This window comes from Filicampus tigris, chromosome 7 (assembly GCF_054856515.1).
Source record: "Filicampus tigris isolate MCC_2025a chromosome 7, RoL_Ftig_1.0, whole genome shotgun sequence".
In the NCBI taxonomy this organism is placed as follows: Eukaryota; Metazoa; Chordata; class Actinopteri; order Syngnathiformes; family Syngnathidae; genus Filicampus; species Filicampus tigris.
The window spans coordinates 11299941-11315040 of NC_141223.1; the positions used below are offsets into that span (position 1 = coordinate 11299941).

At 40.4% G+C, this 15100-nt stretch overlaps 1 long non-coding RNA gene across 1 annotated transcript; it reads left to right on the forward strand.

The window, feature by feature from the left end:
* Nucleotides 1–2151: 2151 nt before the first annotated feature.
* Nucleotides 2152–11621, forward strand: LOC147144775 (uncharacterized). Its single transcript, XR_015087580.1, has 2 exons — nt 2152–2371; nt 10911–11621. It is a non-coding gene; the product is annotated as an uncharacterized LOC147144775 (long non-coding RNA).
* Nucleotides 11622–15100: the final 3479 nt, after the last annotated feature.

Here is a 15100-nt window from a genome sequence, read left to right on the forward strand (position 1 = left end):
ATTATTATTATTATGCTATAGATAGGTATGACAGTAATAATGTCATCATCATCATCCTCATCATCAACAACAAACATATTTGGCATTTAACATGCGCATGTGCTCCATACTCAATAAAGAGCTAAGTGAAATATTTGAAACAAATCACCGTGCAGATTAAAGATGCGTAGTAACACGTTATTTTTCATCTTTGACATGATTTGTTTTGTATTTGTCGTGTCCCTAATTCTTTGGTTTTGTGGAAAACTGTTATGAACGTGATTTTATATTCTAAGCAAATGCGGAGTGCAGAATGATCGGCAAAATCGGTTGCAAAACTGGTGTCATTTTACTAATGTATGTGTTTTCGTTTTTTGTGTTTTGTTGTTGGGGTTCACTTATTCCCCCAACCCCCCCCCCCCCCCCCTGGATTGCTTGAAATTGTCAATGCATTCGCAGTGCGTCCTCTCAGGTTCCGAGCGCGCCGAGACAATTTCACAGCATCCATGCAAAGCCGATTCTCTTTGCTTGTTAATTGAATCGGCTTTCTTATAGTTTAAAATCCACAGCCACACACGCACATAGACATGAAAGACAAGCACACAAGCCCATGTAGCTGCGGCCCAAAGTGTATAAGGGGTTTATCTGGCTGTGTAAAGCCAAAGCGGAGATATAAAGACACACACAGAGCCGCAGGCAGAATTTCACGGGCGTGTTTCAATGTTTCCAAATCTCAAGTGAAATATCTTCACCTGCTCACCGAGGTGAGTGTGTTTCGTATCGGCCTGTGACTGCGCGCGTGTGTGTGTGTGGGGGGGGAGGCGTGCATGCGCGTGCGCGTGTGCGCTGTTTGGTGCTGAATTGGGCCTATACCTGCTGCTAGAGTGCGCGCTTCAACCGTTCTTGTTTTTCTTGGGTTGTTGTTGTTATTGGTGTTGGTGGTGTGATTGTTGAAGTAAACTAGCAGGTCGATCATAAAAGAAACAGAAACACCGAATATTTTTTTTTTTTAGAATGGGCCCTGAGAGGCGCGGTGCTCTGGTGCGCGCGCAACTAAGGTGTGCACGCGCGTTTCCACGTAACAGCTCCACTCGCTTCGCCTTTGTCTTGTCAACGTGAGTGTACAGAAAAAATAGAACATCTACTTATCTAATATTTATCTAGATCAAACTGTTTTTCTTTTTCTTTTATTTTTATTTTTCCAAAAGTAGGAATTATCCATTCCGATTCTCCCAAAATTCATAGTTGAGTTCGAATCGAACTGATATTGGTTCATGCATGGGTGAATAATTGAAAGACTTAAGGCACTATATACACGCACCTCTTGTGTCGCGCTCTCTTCCCGTATTTTTGTTGAACGTTTTAAGTGAGTGAATTGAATGAAACAAGTTGTTATCACAAAGTTGATTGTGTAGCAATTTGCTCTGTCCAATATCTGACTTTGTGAGTAGATTGGACGCACTAGGACCCGGAGCTCAAACAAATTAAGGACAGCCACCACATAAGAGGCTTAGTACATCTAATCTATACTTACACAGAAGCGCGCGCATACACGCACACCCACACACACTGAGTATTTCATAAACATCCCATTTTCCAACAAGCATGCACGCATGCACGTCCCAAAGGCGACCAGGCAGGCCATTGTATTTTCATTTAGTTTTCATTTTCTCCAAACTCTTTTATTCCCCTGGTTGACCTTATCGTCCCTTCCACTTTGTTGGAGCACATTTGCCCATATGTTCTCCTATTTCTCTCATGCAATTACATTAGCATGCAGGCCAGCCTTTCTCAGTAAACTGAACAGAGAAAAAAAAAATAGCCATTGCAAGCTTAACTTTCATTTTGATTCAAGTAGTCATTTTGAATTCTATTACTCAATAAAAATGAACTTAGAGTAATGATTACCATACAATACATTTACTCGCCTTTTTATCCGATGACAGAATTTAATGTGTCAGTGAGGTTCGTAAATATCTTCATGCAGCGCCAAAGCAAAGGACCGCATCACACTTCCACTTTCCCAGCTGTTACCTCCGACATCATCAGGATGTTCGATACTCGCACTGTCCGCAGCATATTTGTATGTCTGTGTATCCACGGTGTGATTATAGCGTGTGTGTGAGACACTCACACAGCCACACATTGACACACACAGCCACACGTACACACACACACACACACGCATACACAGAGTTCAGCCGATTTATCATAATATGCTTTATCTGAAAAGTAAGTATCTTACCTCGGGATAAAGGGAGGAAAGAGGGGTTTGTGGCCAGATTGACACAGGAAGGGTGGATGCAGGAGAGAATGGAGCACTGGCTGCACATGCAGGCGCACAGAGCGGGACGTGCACTTTTTTTTGGCCGGATCGATCACTTTTGATAAGGTAACTGCTGCGGTGCTGTGTTATGGAGAGGGGGAGGGCCAATGCAGGGCGAGACCGTGTGTGTGACGGACACTGACTGGCGAGCAGTAGTGCATATGTGTTGCGCATAAAGGGACCGGGTGCAGGTTGCAACTGTTGCTGTGAGAAAGTAGGCTGAAGAATTGATGCGGTGGGAAGGAGGGGTGCAAGTAGGAAGAGGAGGATGATCAAACATGGCTGAAATAAGAGAGAGGGATGAGGAAGGGGGCTCATGGGAGGGGCATCGGTGGAGTTTTCTGTGGTATCAGAATGACGCTTTTGTTGTTTTCTACAACGGAAGACGTTGATGTCGTTTTTGCTTTTCTATATTACGTCTGTTGCCTTTGAGTGTTTGAAATGGTGTGCGGCAGTGAACGTCAACTTTTTCATCACAGCGAAGAGAAGAATCGACTGTGTGAGGCCAAGCCGAGTGTTCTCCCATTGCAATGCAAACAGCTCATTTGTGTCAAGTTTTAAGAGCCCGGGCACGAATTTGGCCATGGCCTTCCTGTGTGGGGTTTGGATGTTCTGCCTGCGCTTAAGTGGCCATGTTAGATTAATCGAAGACGCTGAAGAACAGGTGTCGAACTGAAGGCCAGATCCGACCGGTTACATCATCGTTTGTGGCCCACTAAAGTTAATATAAAGTGTGTCAACTTCAACTGAATTTGTCTTTTCATTTTAGTAGAAAATCTGCGCTAAAATTGCACACAATTCCATTTATTTTTCAATATTTAATGATAATACAAGCATATAAGTAGTTGTGTGTATATACTGTACATATGTATGTACAAATAATGTATGTATATATATATCATCATCCTCAGCCATTTCCTATCCACTGCAGGATGAAGGCCTCTTCGTAATTCAAAACTTCCAACTTTCACAGTCTTTGGCTTTCTGCTGCCAGTTTACTCTAACCAATTTGATGATCTTATCGATCCATGTCGCGTTAGGTCTTCATCGGTGTCTTTTTTTGTCAAGTGGTCTATATATACATATATATGTTGTCCTTCCTGTGCTTACGTATGGCAGGGAATCGTGGACGACGAATGCTAAAATACTTCAACGATTGTCACTCAAAGACGTATTGAGCGTCAAATGCTCGGAATCTATATATATATATATATATATATATATATATATATATATATATATATATGTATATATATATATATATATGTATATATATATATATATATATATATATATATATATATATATATATATATATATATATATATATATATATATATATGTATATATATATATATATATATATATATATATATATATATGTATATGTATGGTGGCATGGTGGTCGACTGCATGGTTAGCACGTGCGCCTCACAGTTCAGAGGTCACGGGTTCGACCCCGCCTCCGGCCTCCCTGTGTGGAGTTTGCATGTTCTCCCCGTGCCTGCGTGGCTTTACTCCGGTTTCCTCCCAAATTCCAAAAACATGCTTGGTAGGTTAATTGGAAACTCTAAATTGCCCCTAGGTGTGTACCTGTGATTGGCTGGCAACCAATTCAGAGTGTCCCCTGCCTACTGCCTACAGAAACTGCTGGGATAGGCTCCAGCACTCCCCGCGACCCTTGTGAAGATAAGCGGTATGGATAATTGATGGATGGATATATATAATTTCTTTTTCAATTTTATGAATGTGTTTTGGAGAAATCAGCAGAGCTGTGGATCACCGCCACCGAGTTGAACGACCCGAGGCGCTTTTGCATGTGTGTGTGTGGGGGGGTTGGGCATGTTTTACATTCTATAGAAGGTCTAGCAAGCTGCATAAATGAGTATACAGTTGAAAAACACGTGTGTGAGTCCATATAGAAGGATTAGCGGGTCCAAGCAAAGGATAAACTAAGGCTCTTATCACTTATGGACTGTACAATATATACAGTACATATTGTATATTTTGCATTGTGTTGGATAGATGGTTGTATATGAGTTTATTTCATTTAGTTTATTAATTTGAAGTCGAGGTGTGTGTGTGTGTTGAAAAGTACGGTTGATTCATTTATTTATGTCTTCATTTATTTCTTTGCAATGAATATTCTTCAGAAGCTTCGGCAGTCTGAACAGTTTGAGTGGATGTTTGTCTGCACACAGACACGCTTGCTTGCGACGTTCACATTAGTTTGAACTTGGCATTTTGATCAATTTCACAGACAGCAGCCCCCCTGTTGTGTACATGTGCGTGTCCTGCTGCCTGCTGGGGGTAGACAGACCTCTAATCCACTGCAGACAGCAGCAGGTGGGGTCAGTGTGTGTGTGTGAGGGGGGGGGGGGTATGTGTGTGAACATCATTTAGCCCCCTCCTGACCAGAGTCTGCGGCTTTAGCAAGCAACACCTGTTCATGTCTTCATACTCATACACTTACGATAAGATAAGTAATTGACCATCTCATTAATGTAACCGTTTGAAATGAAATATACACTCACCGGCTACAGATTAGGTGCCCGTGCACCTAATTACATCTAATTCGAGGGCGATCAAAAATTATGCCTTGTGACAACAACATCAACAAAGATTGTTAAAAATTGCATATAATCAAAAATTGACAATGCCTTTGAAAGATGACGGTGCTCTGTTTTTATTGACATAGTCAGTGAGCTATTCATTCAATAATATGAATTATATGTGCGTCACTTTATCAAAGTGAGCTGCATGATATTGTTTGGAATATTAAGTCAAAGATGTATATTTTGCCATTACATGTATTGTATTGTTTTTTGGTATGTGGTGCTTGATTGGGTCAGCTAATTGTTCACATTTAAACATGATGTGCTGAAACATTACAAAGACAAAAGTAGGCATCCGCTTAGCACACAATCAAAACAACACACGCATGTATTATGGCTGTATTTATCTGCTGGTGTGACTGCAACATAATATATCCAATCAAATCAAATTTGATTTGTGTAACACTTTTCACACGTAAAAATGCAACTCAAAGTGCTGTACGATAAAAATGTCAAAATACAACATGAAAAGAAGACCCCCTCCCTTCTTCACAATACACACAAAGGCAATTATGTACAAGCACACCTGCACTCACACACACACACATATAACCTGATGAACTGTAATTAAAAAAAAAAATTAAAAAAAAGCATAGTAATGTGGAATAATATACCAGCATATCTGGGTGCAAGAGGGTGTAGCATTCACATGCACTTCCACCTGCACCCCCATCATCCCATATGGCAGTCGACCGCAGTAGTAATCATGGAAGTGGAGCAACAGGCCTTGAGCTTCGCTAATCCCCAGCCTCACTCCGACACGTGCCACACTGATGCATATAACCAAGCTACGCACACGCACGCACGCACGCGCGCGCACACGCTGCACAGACACATGACAGACAGAGCGCCACACACATGCAAACACAATACGAACAATGTTCGTCTTATTATTTGCATGACTTTGCGCATGCATAAATGGTCCGGGGGACTTGCCACTGGTGCCTGCAGGATTAGTTTGTATTGTTAAGAACACTGCGATACGCACTCACTGACTTGCAACATTTCTTTCGTACCAATGCGGAAAAAAAAAAAAAAAAATAGTGGGAGTTTGTTTCATTTATATCAGCAATATAATTTCAGAAGCAATATTATGCATACAAACAAATCAAAATCTCGGTACCTTGCACACCAAAGCATTCCTCCTCACACATATACAAAGAGTCAAACACACACTCAGTGCAACACGTAGGCCATACTCGCAAAACCCTTTAACTGTGACGCAAACGGAGACAAGGCAACAATGGCTCTCTTATTGTTAATTGGCCGTTTAATCCCAAGGAATGCGTCTGATTAGTACCCGCCGGTGGCTCGGGGTCTTGCTCAACACTCGCAATCACTTGACAATGGACGGGCTGTGAGAGAGATCTGTGCACAGGCGTTCACATACGCCACACACGCTCAGGTGCACAAATACTCAAAGAAACGTAGTCGAGCATCACCATGTGTTTGGACAAGGTCGCCTCATAGACATGATTTATTTACAGAACTATAAAAAGTTGATGGAATGAGACAAACACTCTTCAAAGTGTTATATAGCTATCAAAATTAGTCGATTAATTGGCAACTATTTTGATACTACGTTCATCGCTTAGACTACAGTCGTTATTTGTCTTAATCTTCTGATTTCATCATCTCAAAAGTCACATTTTCGTCCGCACTTGACCTTGCGTCACAAAAATGGTTGACCAGCAAAAACAGTGGGACTGCAAACATACGTCCATCTCCTTCGAAGTCTGGCTACCAACTGGCGGGAAGTCAGGGTGGCGACCTACAAATAGGCGCCAGCTCTAACGGCAGCTCACCGATGGACTGACAATGCCCACCTCTGAGAATAATAATGCATTCAATGAATTTATTTGCTGCTTAACTCATATTCCACAAACGCAATATTCATCAGAATGCCTTGCTTCAACTAGTGGGCCTGCATAGAACATATTATTGGAAAAAAATGTTTGGGTTGACTTCAGCTTTAATGAATGAAATACGATGACATCCACCACACATATCAGTGAAGCGCAGAATCTGTCTGCCTGCACCTGAATCAAATCCACCAAAATCGTGTTACACAACCTGCGCCACAACTTAGACTTGGTTTCACATGGTCTAAAGTCTTGACTACATTCTATCACCAAATTGTCACGAGCGCCTGGGGCATGTAAAAGAAAAAATGCCCTTGGTCTGCTGGATTGTCCAGAGAGGCATAGCCCATTTTTTTGTTTGGTTTTGTTTCATCATTATCCAATTCGAAATGAACAACAATAATCAGGTAATAAACAGCTAGTGGGAAAAAAAATATTTTGCACTGCATCAAAGTGCATAACAAATTTGTATTAGATTGTTCGATTAATCAATGGAATAATTGATAGAGTAATAAATTCCAAAACTATTTGCTAGTGACTAATCAAAAGTAACTCAAATCGTGTGAAATAGCTAGCACAGCACTGGGTCCAAAAGGGACCGAGCCATTCCTGGGCTATTTATACCAAGCACATATTGATGAGTTAAAGCTACCAAGAATCGGGTTACCAGGTCATCAGTGCATCTGAGGTTAAGAGTGATACTCATTTTACTACCAACATTTTCTAAGAAAAAGGAGCAAGCTTGCCCTGTCAGGGGTCACCACAGCAAGTCACGTGCATAATACGTTCAGCACAGTTTTGCCCTTCCTGAGCGCGCACAAATGCTGAGAGATGGTTAAATTTGATATTTCTCCACAAATCTAAGTATCAAATCTAAGTATAGACTTATATTACAAATCCACAGTGTTGTGATAAAGTGATTTTGTCATCGACGCACGCCTCAAACTGGACCTTTTGGGACTTGGCACCTGTCACCCAAAGGCAGCATGGGATAGGCTCCAGCTCGCCTAATGAGGATAAGCAGTACAGAAACCGATGGATGAATGGAAATGAATAAACCTTATAAGACAATTTTGATCAAACAATCTTTCATGGTTCAAATGGATCCTGGTTACTTCTAGCATAAAAAAATGCTATTGGCACGACACCATACAAATATGTCATAAAAATTTGACGTGGAGTTTAATGACGTATCTTCTGCCTGTCACTATATGTTGTTGGCATAAAGTTGAACAAAGATACATCATTTGTAGTAATTAAAAATATCCTTTTCACACCAATTCATTGAAGTTGGATAATTTCCCACAGCACACTAATGTAGTGGGAATCATTGGAATCGATTATTGGAGCCATAATTTTGTGTGACAGGTTAGCTTCGGCTGCAGTTGCCAAAATAGTTCTGTTGTGTATTCAACAGGAATATGTCAAACAAATTTAAAGCGGAAGTCAACGCGAACATATTTTTTTCAAGAATATGTTTTATTCAAGCCCACTAGTTGAAAAAGGGCATTCTGATAAATACTGCGTTTGTGGAATAAGTGTTAATCCACTCGTTTTTAGCCATCTCTGGGGGCGGCCATTTTGTCTTCTGTCGACTGAAAATGACATCACAACTGCTCACAACGACCAATCACGGCTCAAATTCAGAGAACAGGTCAGCTGTGATTGGTCATTGTAAGCAGTTGTGATGTCATTTTCAGTCGACAGAAGTCAAAATGGCCACCCCCGGAGATGGCTAAAAACAAGTGCATTTTGCTACTTAACTTATATTACACAGACGCAAAATGAATCCGAATGCTGTGTTTCAACTAGTGGGCCTGCTGGGAACATATTCTTGAAAAAAATATGCTTGGGTTGACTTCCGCTTTAAGGACATTTCTCACCATTGAAGGATGGAAGAAAAAGAGATGGATGAAAGTGGTCGCGACAGAAATAACTGAGGTCATAGGTGACCAAGGGCTACGTGTGTACGCTTTTCTGCATGTCGGAGGTCCCGGCAGGCTGCATCACTGCTGACACACTGCTGCGGGCAAATCCAGCTTAGTGTGTCTAAAACAGGACTTCGAAATCTGCCACAGGGCCCCTAATGCTTGGGCCGCTGTCACCCTCAATCACTCACACACACCTAATCCCCACGCCGTGACCCAACACACACACACACACAGGCACACACAGGCACACACAGACTGAGTGCCCAATGCGCTGAACCTATTCAGTTTGGTAGGCAGACCCAGTACCAGGCAATACCAGCCACGAGGTCAACGTTTCATACTGGGGGAAGGAAAATGTTGTAGAGAGAGGTAGACAACTTGGGGGTGAGAAGCAAACAGAAGAGGAAGGGTTGCTTGAAGGCTGAGATGTTGGACCAAGTCAATTGGTGGGTCACCTATGGAGGAAAAAATCCAATGGGGGAGTCTGACACTTGTTTCTGAAAAAGAAGTTGAACTTGACTAAACTGTAACAGTAAGTCATAATCAACAGATTGCGTGGTTGATTACAGAAAACAGCGCATTCTAAAGATTGTTCACCCATAGCAAAAAAATTCAACGTCAAATTCAATTCTGATTGGCCCTTGACTGTCGGGGACCGCTGGACCACAGCCCAGGCAACCTTTGGTAAAGGCAGGCCTGCGCACAGGTCTGGACTGCTGCCAGGCCAGTCTAGTACTTGCACTCTCTTACTTGTAACACTTGCAGAAAGTGGCTTGGAATTGTGCAGCATATGTTGATCCTGTATGTAGCTTTCAGTTTTAATTCAGATGGGCAAGTTACCCATGTCATGGGCACTAACACACCGCCATACCATCACAGTTGCAGCTTTTGAATTTGAATTTTGTGTTAATAACAGTCGGGACAGTCCTTTTTCTGTTTGGCAATAATTTCCCAAAACAATTTGAAACGTGGACTCGTCAGACCATAGCACAGTTTTCCACTTTGCGTCAATCCATCTCAGATGAGCTTAGGCCCAGAGAAACCGGCAGCATTTCTGGATGTTGTTAATATATGGCTTTCGCTTTGCATGGTGTAGTTTTAACTTGCATTTCGTTGTTGTCTTGTGAAAAACACTTATGGCTATTTTTTTCAATTTTCTTATTTTTACATGAATGGTGTTTCCGCATTATAGGCATCGCATTAACGTGAACAAAAATTTCCAAGATTGGACATAAGTGTATTAGCACGTCCGTTCGAATCCCGCCCCAGCCTTCCTGTGTAGAGTTTGCATGTTCTCTCTTTTCGACAATCACTGCTTTACACAATGATCCCGGTTGAGGGATTGAAGGCATTCAATGCTGGTTTTCGGCATTGACGCACACGTGCAGAGATTTCTCCATATTCTCTGAATCTTTTGATGATATCATGGACCATAGATGATGAAATCCCTAATCTACGTGCAATTGTACTTTGAGAAACGTCGTTCTTAAACTGTTGGACTATTTTCTAACACACTTGTTCACAAAGTGGTGAACCTCACCCCATCTTTTCTTGTGAACAACTGAACCTTTAAGGGATTCTCCTTTACTACCCAATCATGACACACACCTGTTTCTAATTTACTTGATCACCCGTGGAACCTTCCAAAGTGTGTGTGGTTTTTTTTCAATAGCATTCTTTAATGTTATCAGTCTTTTGTTGCCCAGAATTTTTGTAACGTGTTACAGGCATCCATCAATTCAAAATGAGAGATTATTTGGCAAAAAATCAATAACATTAATCAGTTTGAACAATAAATATCTTATCTCATTGGACTATATAGGCTGAAAAGGATTTGCAAATCATTGTATTCTCTTTTTATTTACATTTTACAGAACGTCCTAACTTCAATGGAATTCGGTTTGTTTTGTAGTATAGCACTGCGTTTCAACACCATTGCAAACTAAAACTGCAGTACTCCAGATTTGTTTTCATCTTGTTTCAAATGGAGTTGGATTGTGCAGGGGTACATCATGCCTACCTCTGCTGATATGTTCCCAGAGTGCATGAGCAAAGCCAGTTCAGTATGTGTGTAAAAAAAAAAAAAAAACACTATTTGGCTGCACTGCAATAAAGAACTCTGAATGATTGCAAAGTTTGTTCCTTTTCCATCCACTGATCTAGTATACTCAAAAGAAAATATTTTTTTCTTCCACAGGTTATCCTTCCCATGCAGAACAAGATTCGATTTGGAAGTCCACAGACCGCAGCAGTACATGTCTTCACGAATCATCTCAGCCTATTCAAATGTCCAATATTCAAAGTAATTGTTGTACTACCGGTAATTAAAATGTATGGTATAGTATACAAAATTGAATTGAATGTGTATGCATTTTATACATATTTTAAAATACTCTCTGTTTAGTGTCCCTGCACTCTGTAACCCCATGACCCTTTAAGCATTCAATGTAGGACTGGATTCAGTTGAGCATAGGTGTCAAACTCGTGTCGTCATGGCCGCTTTCCTACATGTTTTCCATCTCTCCTTGCTGCAACACACCTGATTCAAATGATCAGCTCATCAGCAAGCTCTGAAGGAGCCTGATACCATTTGAAACAGGTGTGTTGCAGCAGGGAGAATTGGAAAACACGCAGGAAAGCGGCTCTTCAAGACCGGAACATGACACGCGTGCAGTAGAGCATTACGTTATCTGGTCTACTAAGGTAATTTAGAGCATCTTGCACTATATAGCTTTAAGGAGACTAGTAGGGCTGCTGGTGTCAATCTCCTACTGCGACAGACCTCTCAGCCTAAATCCTGATTGTGTCTGAGGAGAGGAGCCAGCATCCTTCTTTGCAAGGCTTGAGTACAGGAATACTAACTTTAGTGTCTTTGCTTATTAATGTGAAATAAATTACTATCATCATATTCTTTCTATATTTATTTTTTAACTAAGCAGGTGATGTGAAGTAAAATCCTTTGATAGTTTGAGGTATTTTAGGTATTTCCATGGGGCGCAGATAGTACTGGGGACGACAACCCCCCCCCCCTCCCCCCACACACACTTTGAAAATGACCCCGATCCCCCCCCCCCCCCCCCCCCCCCCAACTGTCGACAGTAAGGCGGCAAAGATCTCCGGTGAAACCGAGAGGACTTGTGTTTTTCCGAGCAGTTACGTCCTGTTTCAACTACTGATGCATTTAAGATACACAAGAATGTCAGAATTTGCATATTCAAGTCAGCATTTCCTGACGAAAGACCTCCAAGACGGCAAGGCAGACGAAACTTATAAGTCTGATATAGATTACATTTTTTACTCACATTAACATGACATGTTTTCCTGTATTTTGGTAAGGCTAAGAAGCGCTGGTAGCACGCAACTCCTTCGTTATGGTGTTGAGAGCTCTAAATTCCCACTCTCAGTGGAAGTTGAACACACCGATGCTCAGTTGACGCGAGTCACTCCACTGTAAAAAAAAAAAAATATATATATATATATATATGCTCAATTTAATAGTAAAAAAAGTATAATTTTGTCCACAAACATTTGTAGCCTACTTTATTTGTACTTAGCTAGATAGGTGTTGTGGCATGTACTCCCCACTAGCTTGAACTAGAACTTGAAAAAATATCCGTCACATCTGTTCTTTTTAATGCTGAGCCAACACGCATTTTTTTTACCGTGGGAGAGAAGTGCAGCAAACGTTGTTGTTGTTGTTGAAGTTGCTGTGTGCCACATTCACCAGGAGAAGATTGACAATTTTTACGGAAGAGAAATTGCCCAGCAGTACATTCATGGCAATGACAGGAGGAGAGATGGTTTTGAGTCCTTCATTTAGTCTGCTTCTAGACAGCAAAATAGTTTGGGTGCACTATATGGAAATATTACTTCTGAAATGAACATTTCATGTTTACATACTGTAATTATTTTTTATTTATGATGGGTTGATTTTGTTTATACTACACAATTGTTAAATGTCAAAATAAAATCTAATTTTGCGGTTGGCTTGATGTTTTGATGGGTGGTTTGGCGTTCCGGACAAACAACAGTTTCAATTTGTAATCCCATCTGCGTCAGAGAAACAGCAATAAAAGCGATATGACATCACTGAATTTTAGAATTGTGAATGTATGAAGTGGGTGACATGAGGGAATCTACGATCTGCTTCTGTAGCTTCTGTCAATTTTTTGTAAAATGCCGAGCTCTGATGTTGCATTGTATTGTATTTGCGAAATGATGTGTTACTTTTATGAATAAAGAACAAAAAGAGACCCAATTTGGTGCAGTCGATCAATGTTTGAAATATATTTACTGTAATGATTGGATCAGGCTCTCTTGGTCTGTGTACAGAAATAGACGCCATGTTGGTGGTCCACATTAATTGAGAAGGACAGTGATCCGTAACCCCAAATCCTGATGCGTCATTGTGGAAAGTGGAGAGAGGACACGCACACAGGCACATGCACACAATAAGTCATGTTCGGGCTAACACCCACGCACACGCACCTCCACCAGCTTGGTGTAATTGTCTAGGGAGTCAAAATGAATGTGCAGTTTATATGTGCTCTGCAAACTGCAGAAAATTAGAATTGCAGCACACATATGTTTCTTAGAATTTACTGCGCCCGAGCATCCATTTTCCATTAGAAAAATCGCATGACACACCACGAAACAAAAAAACCTAAAAAGTATGAATATGGTACTGAAATACAGTGGGACCTCTAGTTACGACCATAATTGTTTCCATGAGCCCGTCTATAACTTGAAACGTTCATATATCAAGGTAATATTTCCCACTGAATGGAAAAGAAGGGGGCGGGGTTGTTGTTGTTTTTTTTACCAGTGTGTGGTTAAAATTAAATATAATACACAATATATAAACAAGTGAAAAGACACTATTATAAAGCAATAAAACACTTTAAAAACGTAACTATTGCTCATTAACTTTACCAGCGGAGGGGAAAACAGGAAAGAGGACAACAGCGTCCAATATAAAAGAAAAATCTTCCTCATAGATCCATCCACTTGCCCATGCCAAGACCGTTAGTATATCGACGTACTTAAATAGAGGTAATCTTTCAACGAAAAATGTGTACGTAACCCAAATTGTATGTAAAAAGGACCATTTGTAACTTGAGGTTCCACTGTCATGATGATTTGCCTGAGTTGATTCAAGAGCGAAATCTGGGCTTTTTTAATTTTACACTAAACTGATATACTCAAGAGGCCACGATTCTGTCTGGAATATGAATGGAAACTTGTGTATTGTACCTTAATTACAAGTTTTAATGGAAGAGCATTTAATAGTTCTGCCTGGTTCACTGTCATACATTGATGAACAAAGTCCTGAATTTGTAAAGTCTTGACACGGGCTACCAGTCACCTGTTGATTAGATTTTTAAAATTCTGCTACTTAATCGCTGAATAGTTTAGGTCCTGATTACATCAAAGAAATAAATTTATAATACATTTCAAACAAAATAAATGAAATTGTAATTTACCCCCGCACCCTTGGCGATCTCTCCGAGCACAATGCGGTTGGGATAAATGCACTCAAGTAGTCACAACCAGTACACAACGACGCCATCCACTGGCCATTTGAGGCACCTACAGAATTTGCTCCACTGAACACGAGACAGAATAATTGGACCTGAGTCAAGCTATCTGTCTCACTCGCGCCATCTGCTGTTCAAAGAAAGAAGCTAGTTTGGTGGCATTTTCGTGACAACAAGAGTTTTGCTAATACGTACAGTACTTCAAAAAATTCAGAGGTGGCAAAAGTACACATTCGCTGTAGAAAAATAAATACTTGTAAAAGCGCTCTGGTAAAAGTAGAAATACTGATTTGAGTCCTTTGCTCAACCAAAAGTAAAAAAAAAAAGTACAACCTGATAAAAGTTAAAATGACTGTTTGTGTTTACCGTGTTACAATATAGCAATTTGATAACATAGCATAAAGGAGGAAAAACGTAATTTATGTAATTTGTATTTTATTTATTCATTTTTACCAAGAGCTATGGCGTTGCTTTGGGCTTTTGTGCTAATAAAACATAAATATATGTTCCTATTTTAACAAAATATGCTTGAAAAGTGAATGATAAGTGATAAGATACACCTTACCTGTATGCATTTTTTCAAAATACAGATTTTCAAAAGAAACAAGCCTATTTTTACATGGAGTAGAAAATACAGCTATATTTTCAAATGTAGATTGTAAAATGTCGTCAGAAAAATAAATACTCACATGAAGCAGATGTCTGGTACCTAAAAATATCCACTTAAATCCAGTCATGAAGTATTTGTACATTGCTTGCTTCGATTTCAATTTCAATTTGTTTATTTGAAGGGACAGTGCAAGTTGATAAACGTCTACAAATTGCAGATGTAAACAAGCCAGATTGGGTC